This window comes from Anomaloglossus baeobatrachus, chromosome 6, assembly GCF_048569485.1.
Source record: "Anomaloglossus baeobatrachus isolate aAnoBae1 chromosome 6, aAnoBae1.hap1, whole genome shotgun sequence".
NCBI classification, from domain to species: domain Eukaryota; kingdom Metazoa; phylum Chordata; class Amphibia; order Anura; family Aromobatidae; genus Anomaloglossus; species Anomaloglossus baeobatrachus.
In genome coordinates, this window is record NC_134358.1 from 284,037,112 (window position 1) to 284,059,662 (window position 22,551).

The 22,551-nt window shown below is 39.8% G+C and overlaps 1 protein-coding gene across 1 annotated transcript in view; it reads left to right on the plus strand.

The window, feature by feature from the left end:
* Positions 1–3,511: 3,511 nt before the first annotated feature.
* Positions 3,512–22,551, plus strand: part of CDH18 (cadherin 18) — a 1,183,629-nt gene continuing 1,164,589 nt past the window's right edge. Inside the window, exon 1 of the mRNA XM_075314869.1 lies at positions 3,512–3,966. The gene's annotated coding sequence lies outside the window, so the exon portion shown is untranslated. The remainder of the gene's footprint in view (positions 3,967–22,551) is intronic.

Consider the following 22,551-nt stretch of genomic DNA (forward strand, 5'->3'; position numbering starts at 1 on the left):
GCATGTGCTAATGTTCCAAGCTACTAAACAGTTGGGAGCCACCCCAGGTTCGGGACCGTTTCATTAAACAGTAGGGCTTTTTAGGCCATAAGGGCCAAGTCATTTTTTTCTTTCATCCTCACATTAAAAAATAAATAACTTTTTCTAAGATAAATAACTTTTTCTAATTTAATCATGTATTTACTGATGGCTTGATTTTTTGGATCTTTTTTTTGTAATGACTAATTGTACAGTATCTACTGTATACGTAATTGATTAGCTTTTAATGTAAGCTTTATTTTTCTTTTAGAAAGGAATAATAAAATATTTTTTTTTATTCTGTAGGATGAGTTAAAAATAATATACATGATTAGAAGGTCAAAATGATTTTTTATGGAATCAAATATGCTATAGAGATTGTTTGTTTATTTAGTATTTTCATGTCTGCATAGCCATATACATTTTTTTTAGTTAATTTTTAGGGATGATCAAATACTTTGATTTTTTGGCTTTGCAAATATTTTCCGAATACCTTGCCGCTATTCGACTATTCATGAGTAATGAGTATTCGATGCGCAATGTAAGTCTATGGGAAACCCGAATAACAACTAATCGGAACTATTCAGGCTTCCCATAGACTAAAGGTGGCTTTACATACTACGATTTCGCTACAGCGATCTTGTTGGGGTCACGGATTTTGTGACACACATCCGGCCGCTGTAGCGATCTCGTTGTGTGTGACACCTAGGAGCGATTTTGGATCGTTGCAAAAACATACAAAATCGCTCCTCATTGACATGTGGGTCCTCTCCCAATTATCGCTGCTGTCACTGGGGTGAAGTTGATCCTCATCCCTGCGGCAGCACACATCGATACGTGTTACACCTCATGAATGTGGAACCTCTCCTTACCTGCCACACGCCAGCAATGAGGAAGGCAGAAGGTGGGCGGGATGTTCGTCCCGCTCATCTCCGCCCCTCTGCTTTGATTGGGCAGCCGCTTAGTGACATCGCTGTGACGCCATGCGAACCGCCCCCTTAGAAAGGAGGCGGTTCGCCGGTCACAGCGACGTCGAAGAGCAGGTAAGTACGTGTGACGCTGCCATAGCGATAATGTTCGCTACGGCAGCGATCTCCACATATCGGCATAACGATAGGGGCGGGTGCTATCACGCTCGCCATCGCTAGCATCGGCCCGCTAGCCCGCTTTACACTGCGCATCGAATAGTTGAATAGCGGTGAGGTATTCGGAAAATATTCGCGAAGCCGAATAATCAAAGTATTTGATCATCCCTATTAATTTTTCAAATATTGATGGCAAACATGGGGCTGCCATGATAACCCTTTGGTGCCCCCTAATAATGTTGTAAAATGCAAATGGCCTGATAGATGAAGACCCCTTATATGTGTCAACCACCATCTATGTTTTGATTCATGGTGGCCTTCAGAGTAATCTCACAAAGTTTTTACGGGATTGCAGTGTTTTCTTGCCATGAACTTATTGATAAACCAAGCAAAACTGAAAAGATTATTCACTATATACTCTAAATACACTATATAGAACTCACATATGCTGAATATATCTGTCATTGGTCTTTACAGGGTTAAATTTAACAGTTTGGAACCAAATGTAAATGCATGGCAAGGATTGATGGTAAAAGGACTTCTGACCATTACTGCCAAGGGGCCTCGATTACTCTCCGTTTGCCTCTGGTTAAACTACATAATAACAGTCTTTTTCACCTACAGTAAACCTGGACTCCAGATCTTTCTACATATTTGATTATCTGACAATGACTATCCACTGTTTACTGTGCTTGTTAAACCTCAGATGTCATATGCAGTCTTTAGAAAATGTCTGAAAACAATTCTTTTCTTTGTATTGACAGAATAAAATGCAAGTCATCCGGCTGAGCTTTTTTCATTAGGAAATGGTAGTCAATGTATTTAATAACGTAACAGAAACATCATAGTATGTGCCAGGTTGTGTAATCACTATAACACCGAACATGTAACATCACCTAAAGTTCATAATTAGCTAGAAAGGTGAAAATAATACTCTATTGATTTACTGGATGAGCAGGGCATGTTAAGAGCCACACAGAGCACAGAAAGAGTGGAATATTGTTAGATAAGATCACAGCTCACATTTACTGTATTTCTTTAGATTTTTATATCATGGCATTAAGTAGTTGTTTCATTTTCCCATATTTTGCTGTTATTTGTGTCCTTGCTTTGCTTATCAGTTACTGCTCTTTTCATTTCCTCTTGTCCCTTTTTATCTCCCCTAAGATGGATATTGTCTATGTACATTTTAAGTGAAGATGAACAAACAAACAGCAGTATCTAGTGCAGTTTAAGGTTAACAACTTAAAGGAACACAGTGAAGCCTTCAGGTAATAGTCACTGATAACACAGTATACAACATTTTGTATGTGTGCGTGTGTATACATATATATATATATTTATTTATCTTTTGAAAATATATATATATATATATATATATATATTCAAACGATAAATAAATATATATATATATATACATATATATATATATATATATATATATATATATATATATATATATATATATACTGTATGTGTATGTATATATATATATATATATATATATATATATATTCAAACGATAAAAAAAAAAATATATATATATATATATATATATATATATATATATATATATATATAAAAATATATATATACATATAGAGAGAGATGTAGCTGTCATTAACCTAATCATTAGTCACAGTATATATTATATACATTATTGTATAATATAATACGTGTGTGTGTCTGTGTGCGGTGCGTGTATGTGTGTATATATTTACCATTTGAACAACATGCATGCATCCATGTCCTAATGTTAGTGACACACACACAACCACACACACACATACACACACGTTATTTATATCTGTATATATAATGTGTGTGTGTGTATATATATTTACCATTTGCACAACATGCATACATCCATGTCCTAATGTTAGAGCCACACACACACACACACACACACTATATATATATATATATATATATATCTGTATATATATGAATATATAGTGTGTGTGTGTGTGTGTGTGTGTGTGTGTGTTTGTGTGTGTCTAATATTAGGACATGGATGCATGCATGTTGTGTAAATGGTAAATATGGCTATGCCTGCACCATAACACTTAATTAGCTGTGCCATTATGTTAGCACATCTTGTATGTTAATAATGGTTTTTATTGGAAACCGATTTACAAGGTAAGACAGTTGCTGCAAGCAGTCCATCAATTCAGGGTGGAAGGGTAAGACGGACATTAGTCAGCCCCAATCTCGCTCGCAGTGGATGGGACTGTGGGGACTGATGGATGGTCCAGCAGCTGGATGTTTAGCAGTCCGTGGTAAACAGGAAGAATCTAGGAACATCTTCGCATCTTGTCACACATGTGCCTCCTCCTCAGCAGCTCAGCTGCCTGGAAAACATTCCCCCCTCTCCAGCCCACTCACAATTATCAGTGAGCACCGTTGTCATTCCTCATGGCCAGGACCTGGAAGGTGCTGCCATCCTCCTGAAATGCTGGACAGCTCGGCACCTCCTATGGCTGCTCATTCCGAGGAGCAGGGAGCAGTGAAGGAGCTGGAGTGAAGAGGGCTGCACAATCCCAAATCCTGCAGAGGAAGAAGTGGCTGGTCTGTGGAGAAGAGGAAGAAGAAGAAGCATAAAAGGGAATAAAAGCAAAGAAGAAGAAAGACTGCTAAGAAAGCAGAAGGGAGGAGGAGAAGAAGGAGGCAGGGCAGTGATCAGTACCAATGAGAGCAGCCCCAGTCAGCTGCAGCAGCTCAGCAGACGAGCTCAGGCTTCTGGAGTTGCACGGTGCTGGAGTCGCTTTCCTCTCTGAGGACATGAGGGCTTCTTTAAGAAACTCCCTATTTTCTTCTTCCAAATAATAAGTTCGTTGACAGCACTTAGGTCAAGTCAAGCAAGGTAAGATGCCACAAGCTCCCTTCTTCATGTAGGGCAGGTTACATGACTGCAGCACTGGCTTCATGTAGCCCTGAATGAAATGCATTGCTTTGCAGGATCAGCTCAAGTATGTAGTGATGGTTTTCTTCAGTCGGGATGAGGATGTCATTGTTTTCTGTGTATGACGATGAGTAGTGTCTTGTAAAGTATACAGCATGTCATGCTGATCTGAGACTAAACTGCCAGACTTGCTTCATTAGCAATTCCAGCCAGCTAGAAGGTTCAGCAACTAATGCAACAGAAGAAGCCTTCTCCAGCCTTACCCTGCTGTGTTCAGAGAGCTGGGAGCCCACAGATCTTACATTGCATTACACTCTACAAACTCATAGCTTTTTATATTGCTAATATGGAATAATCTGATATGTATACAATGGAGAAAGTTCATCAGTCATGGCTTGCCTTGTCAGGACATGATATAGATGTGGAGAGCAGAGGCTGCTTCATAGACTATTCTGTTTGTAGGAACTCTCAGACATAGATGTGCTGTGTGTATGGATGGAACCATATGGTCCTCCTAGCAATGGTCAGGGTGTAAGCCTGTGCCATCAGGAGACAATATTGCCAATGATCCTAGTTGCAGAATACTTGAATTCCTCATGCTGAATGTATAGCATGCACTGCTTCTCCATGAGTGTGTGTGTGTGTGTGTGTGTGTGAGTGTGTGAGTGTGTGTGAGTGTGTGTGAGTGTGTGTATTTGTGTGTGTGTGTGTATATATATATATATATATATATATTTATTTATTTATTTATAGACACACACACACACACACCACACACACACACACACACGCTCACACATACACACCCACATACACACACACACACTCATGTAGAAACAGTGCATGCTATACATTCAGCATGAGGAATTCAAGTATTCTGTAACATGGGTCATATATATATATAGTGTTAATATGTCCACATGAATAGTGTCTGATGTGTAGGTGGCAATAGAGCCTGCTAAGCATCCAGCATGAGGAATTTAAGTATTCTGCATGTGTTTGTATATCAGTGTGTATTGATACTTTAGCATTTTCCAACATGAATATTTATTCAGAACGCTTAAAACAAAAAATAACCCCATATTTCATCCAAATTATTTATATTTAGAAACTTAAATGCCACATGTCAATAGCATAAAAGCATCAGAGGAATTGGAAATGGGGGGTGGGCTGCCAGGTATGTTTATTACCACAAACAGAACAGTACAGTGTCAATCCAAATTATAGCCTGCTTCCACTTATTACATATTGTGTAAAGTCATTAGAAATGCGTGCAGAAAACGTATATTAGCATGATGTTTTCATATTTGTAAGCTATTAACCTATTGAATGCTATTGTCATATATTTTCTGTACTGGAAAAAAAAAAACAGCTTACGTACATGAAAAAAATGGCATATGACAATCCCAAGCTAATCCCCAATATCAGCATGTTATGTGAAACTGTAACATAATCATTAATAGATGGGCTGGCAGACACACACACACTGGGGACAGAATAGCAAGAGATCCATATGTTTCTGCGTGGTAGTAAATATATCAACACTTGGTTTATCTTAGCTCTGGCTTCTCAGGTTACTAATTCTCCTATTTTATTCTATGTAAAAAAATTAATTGGAATAAGGCAACAAGATGAAACCCTTTAGTCATACGAATGGATTGAAATGATTCTACTGTTTCTGTGAAGGTCATTATTAATATATGTATCTATGAGGAATACTGGGGATGAGTGTGTGCATTTTTAAACTGACTTTACCCTGTCTCCTTTTAAAGGCTACTCACTATTGCAGTTATAGGTGCCCGCGAGAACCCATAGTGTCTGGGATATGATTTTCTCATAAGCTGTTACATAGGTTTTACATGTCAGTTGCCAGCAAGAGTAGGTAACTATTGTACCTTTCTTCTCAGGTAATGATGGCAATTACAACATGTACTTTTCTCAATATGTAAGAACAAATTACATATGAGTAGTTCTACCACTATCATTAATATCATATGGCTCTCAGGCCCAATTTAGTGTTAATAATGCAATATGACACATTTTGACATGCACCTCTCTACCTAGCACAGGCAGGTAGCCAATATAGCTCTCAGCTTACACCTCCTTTTGGAGAGTCTCCTGTACATTGGTCTTTTGAAAGCAGTTTAGTGTATTGTATCAGAGCCATGCAAAGGAAAAACTGAGAAATGCTTAGTTCCCCCTGCATGTTACTGGTCAAGTGCTGAAGTGTATAATTACCATAACACATTGAAGGAACACTAGGGCGCATATATCAAGGGCAAACATACCAATGCTGCAACCTGGATAGCCACACAAGGGCCAAGGAGGCAGGGGAGCCCACTTCCATTTACAAAAAAGGAGGAATTTTGCATTATGATTAGCTACTGGACTGCAAAGGGTGAAAAGGGCCTATATATATATCTATATATATCTATATATATATATATATATATATATATATATATATATATATATATATATATATATATATATATATATATATATATATCTATCTATCTATCTATCTATCTATATATATATATATATATATATATATATATATGTATATATATATCTCAAACTCAGCACCCAACAAATATGATATAATGGGTGCAAATCCCTACAAAAAAAGCTTTATCCAGGGCAAATGAATGGAATTAGAAAAAGAGATGGATGATAAAAATAAGGCAGAACTTCAAAAGTAACAATGCAATGTAGACTTTATTAGCCCATGTGGCAACGTTTCGGTTGTGAACCAACCTTTCTCCAGTATGGTGTACATGGATTATCCTCACTCACATCGGTTCTGGCTCAATTTAGGGCTAGCAGACTAAATATGCTTAATGCAGGGCCTGAATGGTTCGTATATGACATCGGCATTCTCTCCTTGTTTTCTTTGGAATTTCTATAACAGGTACTTCTTGGGCCCTGCACTTGCCATTAACACAATCTATCAGTTTTCTTGCAATATACAGATGTAGCAACTGGTAATCTGACCATCGGTGAACTACATTAATATAATAAAGTGCCCCACCAATCTATGCTATTTGTGTAACATGGTTAATGAGTGGCTCGCTACATTAGCAGTAGAGCAGGCCACAGCCGCTATATTCACTGCTTCTATAACTGTATAGTAATGAAAATGGGGCTCTTATTTATCTCCCAATGTGGCTGACAAGATACTAAAGCTAATGGATTTATAGTATGTCAAGGAATCATGTTTTACAAATATTCCACGCTCCGGATCCATGCATTCAATAATACCACCTGCACAATGCGCGGAGAATGTTCCTGAAATCAGAGAGCAGAACAAATCTTGGGACCATTGACTTAAATTTGGCTAAGCTACGATATCTGAATGTCTATTAACAAGCTAGAAACTCTTCCAGAAATAAATTACGTTCATACAACCTCTCTAAAGATATTGTATGACAATTAAAACTAGATACTGATACATATTTTTTCTAAATTATTATTATTTTCTGATTTTGCATTTTTAAGCCTATTTTCTGCACATATGGGACCAGCCATCTTGCCTGAGTTGTTGTCAACAATATTCAAATATGCTTTCTCCGAGACACATGGATCCTAGAGAACAGTAGACTGTAGATGTTCACTAACTATGAGAAAGTCTCCTAGGCAAACTCTGCAACCTGTGCTGAGGTGACTATACAGAAGAAGTAAGCATCACTTATTGGGACTGGTGCACTTCTATTTAGCAATAGATTTTATATTTTTTTATATAAAAAAGCTGCCAGTTATAGTTATCATGCAGACCACATATGTCAAACTCTGGCTGGCAGGCCTCTGATATTATTTTGCCCGCGATGCCAGGCATCGGACTACTATCCTCCCCTTTGCTCCCGTCAACGCATTTTCAACTGTTGAAAGTACAGTTGAAAGCAATGATGGACTAGGAAAGCCACTCCCTCCTCCATCATTCTGCATCTGATATTTCAACATAGCGGGCGCGATGACCTACTACTTTGCATCCTCTGTGCTGAACAGTGAAGAGCTTCAGAGTGCTCACTGCCAATATCGGAGCAATGGAGGAAAGAGGAGAAGTGAGTATTAGTGATGAGCGAGCTCTGCCATGCTCTGTTGCTCACTACTCGTACTGAGCAGTCAGACGCTCAGACGGGCTTGACTTGTGTACCGAGTATAATGGAAGTCAATGGGGAACTTGAGCATTTTTCCAGAAGATCTTTCTGCGCTCCAGATCAAGGAAGTGTTTGCTTATCACTAGTAATTATTTATTAGTGAGGAGCATGCATTTCCATGCTTTGGTACTCAGTACTCATAATGAGCAGTCGGATGCTCGGACAGGCTCAACTCGTGTACTAATTATATTGAAAGACAGTGGGACACAAGCATTTCTCCACTCATCATTTGTATTTATTATTTTTTTTATTGTGGATCCCATAATATTATATGGAAGATTATGTGAGACCCATAATACTATATAGAGGAATATATAGGGCCCATAATGTTATATTGAGGACTATATGGGGCTGTTTATACTTCATAGAGTACTATGGGGCCCATTATTTTGTATAAAAGACAATGTGGGGCCCATTATTCTGTTTGGAAGACTAGGTGGGACCCATTATTCTGTATGGAGGATTATGTGGGGCTTATATAGGACTATAGGGGCTCATTGCTCTGTTTGAAAGACTATGTGAGGCCCATTATTCTTTATAAAGTACTATAATGGGCCCATTTGTTCTGTATGGAGGGCTATGTGGAGGCCATTTTTCTCTATGGGGGGCTATGTGGGCCCATTATTCTGTATAGAGCATTATTTGTAGCCCAATATTCTGTTTGGAGGGCTATGTGGAGCACATTATTCTGTATAAAGGGCTAAGTGGGGAACATTATTTTGTATGAAGGGCTATGTAGAGCACATTATTCTGTATGGAAGACAATATGGAACCTATTGTTCTGTATGTAGGACTATGTGGGGCTCAGTAATTTGAATGGAAGACTATGTGGGGCCCAGTATTCTGTCTGGAGGGAGATGTGGGGCCCATTATTCTGTTTGGAGGGCTATGTGGGGCGCATTATTCTGTACAGAGGGCAATCTGGGGAACATTATTTTGTATGGAGGACTATGTAGGGCCCATTATTCTGTATGGAGGACTATATGGAGCCCATTATTCTCTATGGAGGGTTATGTGGAGCCCATTATTCTTTATGGAGGACTATGTGGAACATATTATTCTTTATGTAGGGCTATGTGGGGCCCATTAATTTGTATGGAGGAGTTTTTGGGGTCCAATATGCTGTCAGAAGGGAGATGTGGGGCCCATTATTCTGTATGGAGGGCTACGTGGGGACATTATTCTGTATGCAGGGCTATATGGGGGTCCATCATTCTGTATGGAGGACTAAGTTGAGCCCGTGACTAGGTTGGCCAGCAACTTTGTCCAAGTTTTCAATTTTGGCCCTCCTCTGTCTATTTAAGTTTTATATCATTGATCTAGATAGTTCCACTTAACAAATTTTGAATTCAACATCTTAATGGTATCTCAATCTAGATTTTATCCATTCTTGCGTGCTATTTTATTCAACAAAATTCATAGGTATTTTGAAGGAAATAATTAAAATGAGATGTGAATAAATTGGTAATGTTTATAGATTTTTTGCATTTCTAAACACCGCGTGCAGAATTATTAGGCAAAGTGTATTTTAGAGGATTTTTTTATTATTGATCAACAACTATGTTCTTAATCAACCAAATAGGCTCATAAATATCAAAGCTTAATGTTTTTGGAAGTTGGGGTGTGTTTTTTTTAGATTTGGCTATCTTAGGAGGATATCTGTTTATGCAGGTAACTATCATTGAGCAGAATTATTAGGCAACTTACTAAAAAACAAATATATTCCCATCTCACTTGTTTATTTTAACCAGGTAAACCAATATAACTGCACAAAATTTAGAAATAAACAATTCTGACATGCAAAAACAAAACCCCCAAAAAATTAGTGACCATTATAACAACCTTTCTTTATGATGACACTCAACAGCCTACTATCCATAGATTCTGTCAGTTGCTTGATCTGTTTGCGATCAACATTGCGTGCAGCAGTCACCATAGCCTCCCAGACACTGTTCCGAGAGGTGTACTGTTTTTCCTCCCTGAAGATCTTACATTTTATGAGGTACCACAGGTTCTCTATGGGGTTCAGATCAGGTGAACAAGGGGGCCATGTCATTATTTTTTCATCATTTAGACCTTTACTGGCCAGTCACGCTGTGGAGTAGTTGGATGCATGTGATGGAGCATTGTCCTGCATGAAAATCCTGTTTTCTTGAATGATATCAACTTCTTCCTGTACCACTGCTTGAAGAAGTGATCTTCCAGAAACTGTAAATAGGTCTGGGAATTGAGCTTTACTCCATCCTCATTCCGAAAAGGTTCCACAAGTTCATCTTTGATTATACCAGCCCATACCAGTACCCCACCTCCACCTTGCTGGTGTCTGAGTTGGAGTGGAGCTCTCTGCCCTTTACTGATCCAGCCTCTGGCCCATCCATCTGGCACATCAAGAGTCACTCTCATTTTATCAGTCCATAAAACCTTTGAAAAATCAGTCTTGAGATATTTCTTGGCCCAGTTTTGACATTTTATCTTATGTTTCTTGTTCAAAGGTGGTCGCTTTTCAGCCTACCTTACCTTGGCTACGTCCCTGAGTATGGCACACCTTGTGCTATTTGTTACTCCAGTAACGCTGCAGCTCTGAAATATGGCCAAACTGGTAGCAAATGGCATCTTGGCAGCTTCACGCTTGATTTTCCTTAATTCATGGGCAGTTATTTTGCGCCTTTTTTCTCCAACACGCTTCTTGCAACCCTGTTGGCTATTTGCCATGAAATGCTTGATTGTTCAGTAATCACGCTTCAAAAGTTTGGCAATTTCAAGACTGCTGCATCCCTCTGCAAGACATCTCACAATTTTGGACTTTTCAGAGCCCGTCAAACCTTTCATCTGACCCATTTTGCCAAAGGAAATGAAGTTGCCTAATAATTAAGCACACCTTATATAGGGTGTTGATGTCATTACACCACACCCCTCCTCATTACAGAGATGCACATCACCTGATTTACTTAATTGGTAGTTGGTAGTGATGAGCGAGTACTAAAAAGCTCGGGTGCTCGAGGCTCGGGCCGAGAATCCCAAGATACTCGTGTACTCGGCCCGAGCACCGAGCCCAATGCTATCCTATGGGAGACCCGAGTATTTTTCTGAAATGACCCCCGGCAGCATGTAGAAACCCTAAAAATGTCACAAAAGTCTCAGAAGAGTGCTCAAATGACATGGCAACAGCATGGGGAAGACCCCTTGAAGCATTTATCACTCAAAAGTCACAGCTGTGAACAATTTTGGCCGCGTTTTACGCCATTTTTACGGACTCACCAGAAAACCTTCCAAAATGACACCAAAATGAATTTTCATGGCGGAAATGTTAAGGGCACATACCCAATAGTGAGATAGAGCTGGTGTATGTTACTTTTTGAGATTAATACATGAAAGATTTTACGTAAAACATTGTGTGGCACTCCGATGTCCAAAACGCACGTTTTGTGCTTTTTACTAGCGAAGTCGGTCATTTTTTTTTATTCTATCTCTCGTCGGTCGGTCTCGCTCTGTCGGTCTCTCTCTGTCTTGTCTGTCCCCCTCTCACAGTCTGTCGGTCATTCTCCCCCCTCTCTCTTACTTACCGTTCCCCGATCACTGCCGCGGCGCTGCACAGCTGTGTTCACTAAACTCCGGTGGCTTTTCCTCTTTTGAAAAAGCCGGAGATTAAACAATCTCGTATTCCCTGCTTTCCTGCTTTTCGGCGCCTATGATTGGTTGCAGTGAGACACGCCCCCACGCTGAGTGACAGGTGTCTCACTGCACCCAAACACAGCAGCCGGTGTGTGTGTGTATACTGTGCAGTGAAATAAATAATTAAATAATTTAAAAAAACGGCGTGCGGTCCCCCCAATTTTAATACCAGCCAGATAAAGCCATACGGCTGAAGGCTGGTATTCTCAGGATGGGGAGCTCCACGTTATGGGGAGCCCCCCAGCCTAACAATATCAGTCAGCAGCCGCCCAGAATTGCCGCATGCATTAGATGCGACAGTTCTGGGACTGTACCCGGCTCTTCCCGATTTACCCTAGTGCGTTGGCAAATCGGGGTAATAAGGAGTTAATGGCAGCCCCTAGCTGCCACTAAATCCTAGATTAATCATGTCAGGCGTCTCCCCGAGATTCCTTCCATGATTAATCTGTAAATTACAGTTAAAAAACACACACACCCGAAAAATCCTTTATTAGAAATAAAAAACACTAACAAAGTCCCTCATCACCAATTTATTAACCCCGACAAACCCTCCATGTCCGGCGTAATCCACGGACCTCCAGCGTCGCGTCCAGCTGTGCTGCATGAAGGTGACAGGAGCTGCAGAATACACCGCCGCTCCGGTCAGCTTCACACAGCAACTGAGGTGAGTATAGCGATCAGCTGAGCTGTCACTGAGGTTACCTGGATCCAGCTATGGATGAAGCGGTGGCCGCGGGTAACCTCAGTGACAGCTCAGCTGATCGCGCTACTCACCGCCGCTCCGGTCAGCTCCATGCAGCAATTGAGGTGAGTATAGCGATCAGCTGCTGTCACTGAGGTTAATCGCAGCACCGCTGGATCCAGCGGTGGCCGTGAGTTACCTGACTGACAGCAGCTGATCGCGCTACTCACCTCAGTTGCTGTGTGAAGCTGACCGGAGCGGCAGTGTATTCTGCAGCTCCTGTCACCTGAATGTTGCAGAGCTGGATGTGATGCTGGAGGACTGTGGAGTACACCGGACATGGAGGGTTTGTCGGGGTTAATAAATTGGTGATGAGGGACTTTGTTAGTGTTTTTTATTTCTAATAAAGGATTTTTCGTGTGTGTGTGTTTTTTAACTGTAATTTACAGATTAATTATGGCAGGAATCTCGGGGAGACGCCTGACATGATTAATCTAGGATTTAGTGGCAGCTATGGGCTGCCATTAACTCCTTATTACCCCGATTTGCCAACACACTAGGGTAAATCGGGAAGAGCCGGGTACAGTCCCAGAACTGTCGCATATAATGTATGCGGCAATTCTGGGCGGCTGCTGACTGATATTGTTAGGGTTGGGGGCTCCCCATAACGTGGAGCTCCCCATCCTGAGAATACCAGCCTTCAGCTGTATGGCTTTATCTGGCTGGTATTAAAATTGGGGGGACCGCACGCCGTTTTTTTTAATTATTTATTTATTTATTTTACTGCACAGTATAGAATGTGCAAAAGACAGAAAAACTTACAATTTTTCTTCTGTTACCAACTGGCAATATTCATAGGTCTTGTAAATGCAATGAACTTTTTCTATAGTTCAAGGCAGCTCCTACTGTATCTGTGTCTGATATGGAATGATTGCTAGTGGGAGCGAGCCTTTATTCCGTAAGTGGGAATTGACTGGGAAATGAAAAATACATTAGATAACGCCACAACTCAGAAGAGACTTAAGTATAAATGTGGTTTTTGGCTTCTGAGAGTTAATGATGTCAAAATAGATTGTTGAAAAAATAAATTAAACTTTAAAAACTTTTCTTTACGCCCATTTCATATGGATATCTATCTATTTATCTATCTATCTACATATATACAATGCAATGAAAGAGTTTTCATAGCCCATGGATTTTTCCACATTGTTTTGCATCACGCCTGCAAACTTAAATGTATTTTATTGAAATTTTATGTGCTGTACAACACTAAGTAGCTAGTACTTTTGAAGTGTATAGGAAAGGATACATAGTTTTGAAAATATTTGAAAAATACAAATATGAAAGTTGGGATGCACATTTGTATTCCGCCTCCGAATCAATACTTTACAGGATCAACTGTCTCTGCAATTACTCCCGCAAGCCTATTAGGTATGTCTCTATCAGCTTTGCGCATCTAGGGGCTGAAATGTTTGTCCATTTTTTGCAAAATACTTCTAGCTCAATGAGTTTGGATGGAGTGCATCTATGAACAGCAATTTTCAAGTCTTGCCTCACATCCTCAATGGGATTTAGGTCCGGACTTTGACTGGGCTATTCAAACACATGAATATGCTTTGATTGAAACAATTCCATTGTAGCTCTGGCAGTACATTTAGGGTCATTATCCTGCTGGAAAGTGAACCTATACCCCAGTCTCAAGTCTTTTTCAACCTCTATCAGGTTTTCCTCAAGGAATTACCTGTATTTAGCTCTATCCATCTTCTTTCTCTGTCCCTTCGAAAAAATAAAAGCATTTCCATAAAATGATTCTGTCACCAATAGAGATGACTGAATCTGAGCAGTAAAGTTTGATGTTTGTACTGAACACAGATTTTACAAAAAAAACAGTTTTGAGTTTGTAGCTCAGGTTCATTACATATGCTAGCCAATGAAGCAAGTATCAGTGTACTCGTATACACTTAGTGCTCGGCCCAGTGTGAGCTGCTTGCAGTATTTGGATGGTTCGCACTAGGAGTAAAATCGGCGTTTTTAGATGTATGTGAAAAAAAAATGAAAAAACCCTGCACTCCATCCCTAAAGTGCTCAGTTTACATCTGGTGGTATGTGAGCGGAGAGTAGAACTGCCGAATCAGTGAGTTCCAATAGGGTTCAGGTCAAGTGCGCATCCCAACTGAACTTTATCTAAAGTACAGCTGAACCCGCCAAACTTCAATGGGTTTGCTCATCTCTTGTCACCATCATGTTTGACAATGGTAATGGTTTCCAGGTAATATACAGTGTTATTTTTCCTCTAAACAAAGCATTTTGCATTCAGTTTGAAAGTTCCACTTTGGTCTTTTCTGACCAGGACCCTTTCTTCCACATGTTAGCACTGTCTCCTAAATGATTTTTGCAAACTGTAAAGAGACCTTCTTATGGAATCCTTTGAAAAATGTTTTCTTCTTGCCACTCTTAATAAAGGCCACATTTGTGTAGCATACTACTATTAGTTAGCCCGTGAACAGATTCTCCCATCTGAGCTGTGGATCTCTGCAGCTGCTCCAGAGTTACCATGGGATTCTTGACTGCTTCTCTAATTAGTGCACGCCTTGCTAGGGATATCAGTTTATATGTATGGTCATGTCTTTGTAAGTTTTCAGCTGTTTTATACTCCTTAGTGCACCATGAGATGTTCAGAACGTGGCTTTTTTTTTTCTTTTGCTTTACTATTTTCTTCAACTTTATCCTTGATTTGTCTGATGTGTTCCTTGCTTTTCATTAATCAATTTACTAATTACATGACTTCTTGAGGCAGTTGGTAAGTTTGGATTTTTTAAGTGGAATCAGACTACAGGGGACTGAATACAAATGCATGTGACAATTTTACAAGTCTTCTAGAACATTGTCACATGGATTTCCCAAGTTGGTGAAATATTACATTTGTCTTTCTCCATTCTTGAAGAATAATTTCTTTTAGAGCATGCATGCTGGATGGAGAGTGATGCTCAACTTGTTTTTTCAGAATTCCTCTTATTTTCTTGGGTACAGATCAGGAGAAATATTTGGCCACTGAATCACTTTTATCATGTTTTTCTTCAGTAATGCAACAGGTGTATTTTGAATCATTGGCATTTTGGAAAATTGTACATATGTCAGGAGCACTCATGCAGACTCACATAAAAGCACTATCACAACTGTATTTCATTGTAGGCACCATACATTTAGAAAATGAATCACAAAATGCACTATGTCTACTGTAATACATGGTAGTGACAGTGTCCTTTTATGGGGCTTCATAAGTGCTCCTGGTGTCGGGGAGCTGCATGTCATTGAAGATATTATGATTTTACAGATATACTGCTCTATAATAAAAGAGATGATGCTACCCTCACTCCATGCCCTTCATAGATGTGCACATTTCTAACACAATGGTTGCATTTATGAAAAAGTACAGGATGAAAGTGACTCAGTGGCCAAGTATGTCTCCTGATCTGAATTCAATTGAAGCACCAATTGGAAATTCTGAACAGATAAGTTGTCATCACTCTCCATTCAGAAATCAAACTAAAAAAAAGTAATTATTGGAGAATGGAAAAAGATAGCTGTTGCATTTAACTGTATTACATAGATTTTTTTTTAATATGAATTGGATTCCTTATTCATATTCATTATGTGGCCTAACACAACTGGATATCTGATATACGTTAAAGAGGTTGTCCACTACTTAAACATTATTGACCTGTCCTTAGAATGTTTGATCTGCCGAGGTCCGACACCCACCATCTACATCGATCAACTATTCTTCATGAAGGTGGCAGCAGCAAGTAGTCGGAAATGCTTAATTCTGGAGCTGCTCTGTCTTCTGATAGTGGCTGCTGCTGGGTACTGCACATCCACCTCCTATTTAAATCAGCTGCAGAGTATTTCCACCCACCTGCTGCCTGCACTCAGAGCAGCAGATTGGCAGCAGTGCAGGTGTCAATCCTCGACCAGTCAGACATTGATGACCTATCCTTAGGATTGGTCACCAATGACTAATGGACAACTTATTTAAATATAAGGCATATTTAATCTATACATATCAATGTTATCATGATCCATGTCTGTGTCAGCCATGGCTGAATCATAGCTGGTTTTCCAGTTCAGGGTTACAGGTCATGTAAAAGGTTAATCTTTTCCGGCCTTGCTCCGGATGTCAGAACGCTATATCCTGGCGCTGCACCTCTGGGGCAGTGCCAGTGATAGTTTATGATCTGCAGCATGTGTTGCTGGCTCCTGTGAGTTACCTGATGTGTTCTGCCTTCCTGCTACCTTGTCCTGCCTGTTCCCTCTTCCGTCCGTCTGTCCTGTCCCATGACTACTCACTCCTGTCTGCCTGTACTCCCAGCCCTGTCTGTCTGACCTGTTTGTCCTCCACCCTTGTCTGTTTCTTGGATTTCCCGGCATCTGACCTGTATCCTTGTTCCTGACTTTGGTTCCGTCTTTCCCTTCGGTTGTATACGTGACTTCCCAGCTTCTGATCCTCAGCTATCACCTGACCACGATTTGATTATCCCTGTACTACTGATGAGACCTCCTGCTACTGATCTGGCCTTCTAACTACTCTATTGCCCTCTTGTGGTTTACCTGCTTACTGCACTCTGAAGCTACACTGCTTGTAGCTTCGGTATATCTCATAGTACAACGTGACAAATGTATTAAACATTTTTAATCATTTATCAAAGCTATGACATTATATATATATATATATATATATATATATATATATTAAAATTGTATTTGCTGGGTAAAATATCTCTCTGAAACTTTCTTGTGTCAAATGTCTAGCATTGAAAAGTCAGAATATTGTACAGTTTGTTTTTTGTACTTCTTCAGGGAGGGACTAATAGACAATCATCTAGCCAACAAAATATTGTATGTCTCTTCTTAACCATAATAAGTATGTTAAGTATAAAACAAAAATAAAAAACTTTATAGGACATTATCATTCAGGAACCCTTTACGACCAAGGACGTACCGGTTTGACCTAGGTCACAGCCATCTACTGCAGTAAGCCTGCAGTGATCAATGCACATGGCACTGATTTGAACAGCAGACATGTGAGGTTAACAGGCAATCCACCAGCGCCTGCTTGCCACTTACATTGCGCTGTTAAAATGTGACATCACAATTTAAAAGAGCGCAGAGGGGATTGTGCCGTTCCCTGCCCCCATCGAAGGCCCCTTAACAGAATCACAGGGAGCCGATAGTTGCCATTGTAGTGAAAGGTCACGTGATGACCCCTGTTGCTGTCATGGCATGGTAGTTCCTGTAAGAGCCAACAGAGCAGCGGCTCTTAAAAGAACAGTGTATTTTTGCTAATCAAAGCTGTGCAGCTCTGATCAACAGAAATTCACAAACAATCAAATTACTGATCCATAAAATCCCCTAGGGGAACTAGTAAAATAAATAAAAAATACATTTTTAAATATCTGAAAAAAATAAAAAAAATAAAAGTTCAAATCACCCCCCCATTCTCCCCATTAAAAATAAAACTGTTTAAAAAAAATATACATATATACACATATTTGGTATCGCCACATTCAAAAACGCCTGATCTATCAAAACATAAAATCATTGAATCTGATTGGTACACGGTATGGTGAATTCCAAACGCTAAAATTAAATTTTTTGTTTGTCACCACAAAAAATATTTAAAATGCAATAACAAGCAATCAAAATGTAGCATCCGCACAAAATGTACTAATTATAATTTGTCAGCTTAAGACCCAAAAAATAAGCTGTCACTGAGCCCCAGATCTCGAGAAATGAGATTACTATGGGTTTCAGAAAATGGTGCTCATTAGCGACGCCGTTGCGTGTGAAACGTACAAATGACCACTAATGATCAAAATTACTCACCTAATCGTTGATCGTTGACACGTCGTTCTAATCCCAAATATCGTTGCTGTTGCAGGACGCAGGTTGTTTGTCGTTCCTGAGGCAGCACACATCGCTACGTGTGACAACCTAGGAACTTTCTTTCGGCTGCTCTCCACCCCTCTGCTTCTCTTGGACAGCTGCCGTTTGACGTCGTTGTGACGCCGCACGAACCGTCCACTTAGAAAGTAAGTGGTTCGCCGGCCACAGCGACGCCGCTAGGCAGGTAAGTACGTGTGACAGGTTCGAGTGATGTTGTACGCCACGGGCAGCGATTTGCCCATGACGCACAACCGACAGGGGCGGGTGCTTTCACCAGCGACATTGCTAGTGATGTCGCTGCGTGTAAAGCATCCTTTAGGTTTGCAATTATTCAAAACCTAAAAAAAATTGTTGAAAACTTATATACATGTCCTAATAGATTGTCAGTATAAATCTTAGCTATAAAAGCAAATTATTTTTTTCCAGCTCCAGGATAATCATACAAAATATATTTTTATTGACAACATTTTTAAAAAATTGCAAAAATCATGGAAAAAGAGACAACATCTGAAGCATTTCTTTGATAAAGAACACCGGTTAGAGTTCAAAACTACTTTTTAAAATGTTGTCAGTAAAAAATATTGTTATCCTGGAGTTGGAAGAAAGCATTTCCATCAATAGCATCTACTGTGTCACGTATCATCAACATGTGGTTTCTAGCATACTGGATGTCTTCATTGCATTGGTGAGCTGGCATTCCTTTAATTTTTAGAATACTTTGCTACCCTAATCATGATCACAAATCTGTAAAAAGATAATACTTTATGCTACATTACCTATGACATTAAAATGCATAAAGGGTCTCTTAATCTGGCAATATAATTTTTTTATTTTTTCAATAAAACGTGTTTTTTTCAGAAAAGGTACTGGAATGTAAAAGTTGTGTAAATTTGGTATCTTGATATTTTTTGTCATCCAAGCTTTACATATATTTACAAGCATTGCACTTTCTAAAAAGAAAGGAGCAATTAATTTACCTCTACAAAAATGAAACTCAAAAAATGTATTCAATAAATTATACATTTTCAAAAATTGTGTCAATAAGCTTTCAAAAAAATAAGTTTACTGTGCATTTTTGTCTTGGAAATAATAGAAATTGTATTGCTGGGTATCATAACTTCTCACGGAAAGCTGTGAGACAGAGGAGTCAAGAAGTCCAGGGTCAAATACCAAGAGTGTACATTAAAGGCAGAGGGGTATGACAAAAGTCTAAACAGGTCGCAGTCTGTGGTCAGATCCCAACAGTACGTATAGAGACAAAACAGGTAGGCAAACGATTATTTAAAAGCAAGGTCTAAGATCAGGCAGCAAAGCATCAGAACAGCAAACAAATGGCACATACTCTACAGAGCAAAGCTACAAATGATGATGGCCTGACAATTGCCTGCCAGCTAAATAGCACTGAAATGATCTTGAAAGGTGACAGTTGGAAAAATCTCAGGTGGTCCAACCTGAGATCGGGTTGCTGAAAAATACTGACAAGCTCAGTACGCTCCTGCAAACTATTGAGCAGTGGAGATGTCACTCACTATGTTTTCTTGGGAGGCCAGGAAACATTACATAGATTGCCCTGATGAAACAATCAGCATTCACAGATCAAGTTGAGACCCAGTATCTGAACAATATAGAAAAAATTTTTTCCAGCGTCTCCAGGAGATAAAATAATAGTCGCTTTATGGAGAGTATAAAATCTTCTTACCATAGAATAAAACGACATATAGAGACTTGAAGAGGGGAGCACTTTCCTACGCGTACGCTTAATCATGGAATGCCAATAAAGCAACTATTATTTTATCTCCTGGAGACGCTGGAAAAAAAAAATTTTCTATATTGTTCTTGCACTCTACACTCGGGTCAGGGTGTTTCCGTGCGTTAGAGGTGTGATCAAGAGTGAAGAGGGGTGAGCTGAATACCTCCCTTTGTGTGAGACCCAGTATCTCTCCTCGGGTCCATATCTTCTCCAATTAACAAAAAATTGGAGGGATTTTGCACTCTGAGAATCCACAATCCTCTGTACTTTCTACTCCACACCTCAATTGACTAAAACATTAGGAAAATGATGATACGGGAAGTTTCAATCTAAAAGCCACCAAACTGACTATTTCCAGACTCTCATTAGGGCCAATTAATTTAGGGGCAAACTTTGAATATGGCACTTTAATTTTAATATTTGTGAATGCAAACAAAACCTTATCATCTACTTTAAAGACAAGACCCATTTTGTAAAGTTCTAGGAAATCGAGGCAAGAACAGAGACCACCATTCTTTTTTTCTACAAATCAAAATCCATCAGTTACAGGGGAGGAGGAAAGGTGGATGTGACCTTTCCATAATCTTTTGTTCACATAGTTTTTCATGGCGGTAAACCCAAAAATTTGTAATGGCAAAGCTTTAGGTAATTTGGCATTAGGGACAAAATTACAATCACAATCATAAGGATGGTCATATCCCCATCTACGTTTCTGAAAACACATCTCTAAAGTCTTTCAGGCACCCCAGTAGACCCTCTAGACCAACGGAGCAGATTTGTACAGAATGTAAACATCTCTTACAACAGTTGAGGCTCCACTTAACAATCTTCTTCTGACACCAATTGATAACAGGTTTTAGATATGCAGCCATAGAAACCCTAGTACCAACCGAGCAGGTTAATTATCCAAAATAAACCAGATGGATACAGAGTAAAGTGCTCCCACTCAGATAGTAAATTCTACCCTTACCAACTTGACAAGATTCTGAAGTAATGGTCTTTCCAAACTAACTGCAATGGCAGTCCGAGGACAACAGACACAAAATGGTTAACTCTAACCTGCTAGGGCGAACCACCCACTAATTAGAATCCCGAGGTACCTTGAATCCTTTTAGCCCCTATACAGGAATCTAGATTTACTGCAACATCCAGGAGTTTGCTGCTAATGGAAAGGCTGCAGACCAGAGGTGGGGATAGTTGCCAGGCAGGGTCAAAACCAGGATATCTTCAAGGTACAAAATCAGAAGGCAAGAGGAGTGTCCAGAAAAACAGGCTGAGCTTATCATGGGACAAAAACAGCAAGGTATGCACAATACCAGAAGTTCATGTAGCTCTAGCAAAAACAAGGTTATATCTGGCAAAGAGCAGCAGACCACTGAAGGTATAAAAGGGTGTGGTGCCTTCCATTTAGCTGGAGTGGGAGTTGATAACTTCAGCTAGAAGGCATACACTACCACAGTCAGCCAGTGCTATTGCAAGTCTCAGCTATACCTAGCATGGTGAATGGGTGGAGACTGCGCCCACCGGAGCTACTGGTACTGACTCCTGTCCTATCACCAGCACTGCCTACAGTTTGAATAGGGCGGCACCTGGTGCCAGAGAAGAAGATGCATGAGCAGACTCTGCTGGAGACGTGACAAAAACTGTCCCTATTCCTAATTTCAGAACCGGTTCTGTTTCAATAAAGTGAGCTGCAGACCCGCAGTCCGTGAAAGCCAATGCTGGTAATACCTGGTTCTTGAAAAGTAGATCCAAGTTAGTAGATCCACAATAAGCAGTACTTTTTAAAAGGAAACAAAGAGTACCTTATGTCTGAGTGACCTCCTCAACAATCACTCAGACTTACGTGTTTTCCCAACAGTTGAGCAGTCTTTAAGAAAATGTCTAGTAAAAACTGCAATAGACACAAAGTCAGAGATTGTGTCAATGTTTCTACTCTACATTGCAAGAACTGACAGCTCCAACTTCCATAATTTTCACTTTAGGTAAATGGATATGCTCTGAAGAAATATAGCAAGTACCCTGCCTGTCATGAATTCTATAATCCATCCACATGGCCTGGGTCATGTTTTCCTCCCCAGAACAAGGAAGAGCATAAAAAGCGTGGGGGTCACTGAGAGCCTCAAAAAGGCCTCTACCGGGTTGCCACCTGAGAGCCGCATTATTTCACTGAACATCTGTTCACCATTGTCTGAACTCAATACTATAGTTCTGAACAGTGCAGCTTTCCTTTATCAGGTTCATGATCTTTGCGTCAGTGACGTGGGTCCCATAATATTTATTATAACTTAACCCTAAAATGTCAAAGGATGCTAGTGAGGACAAAGAAAATGCCCAGG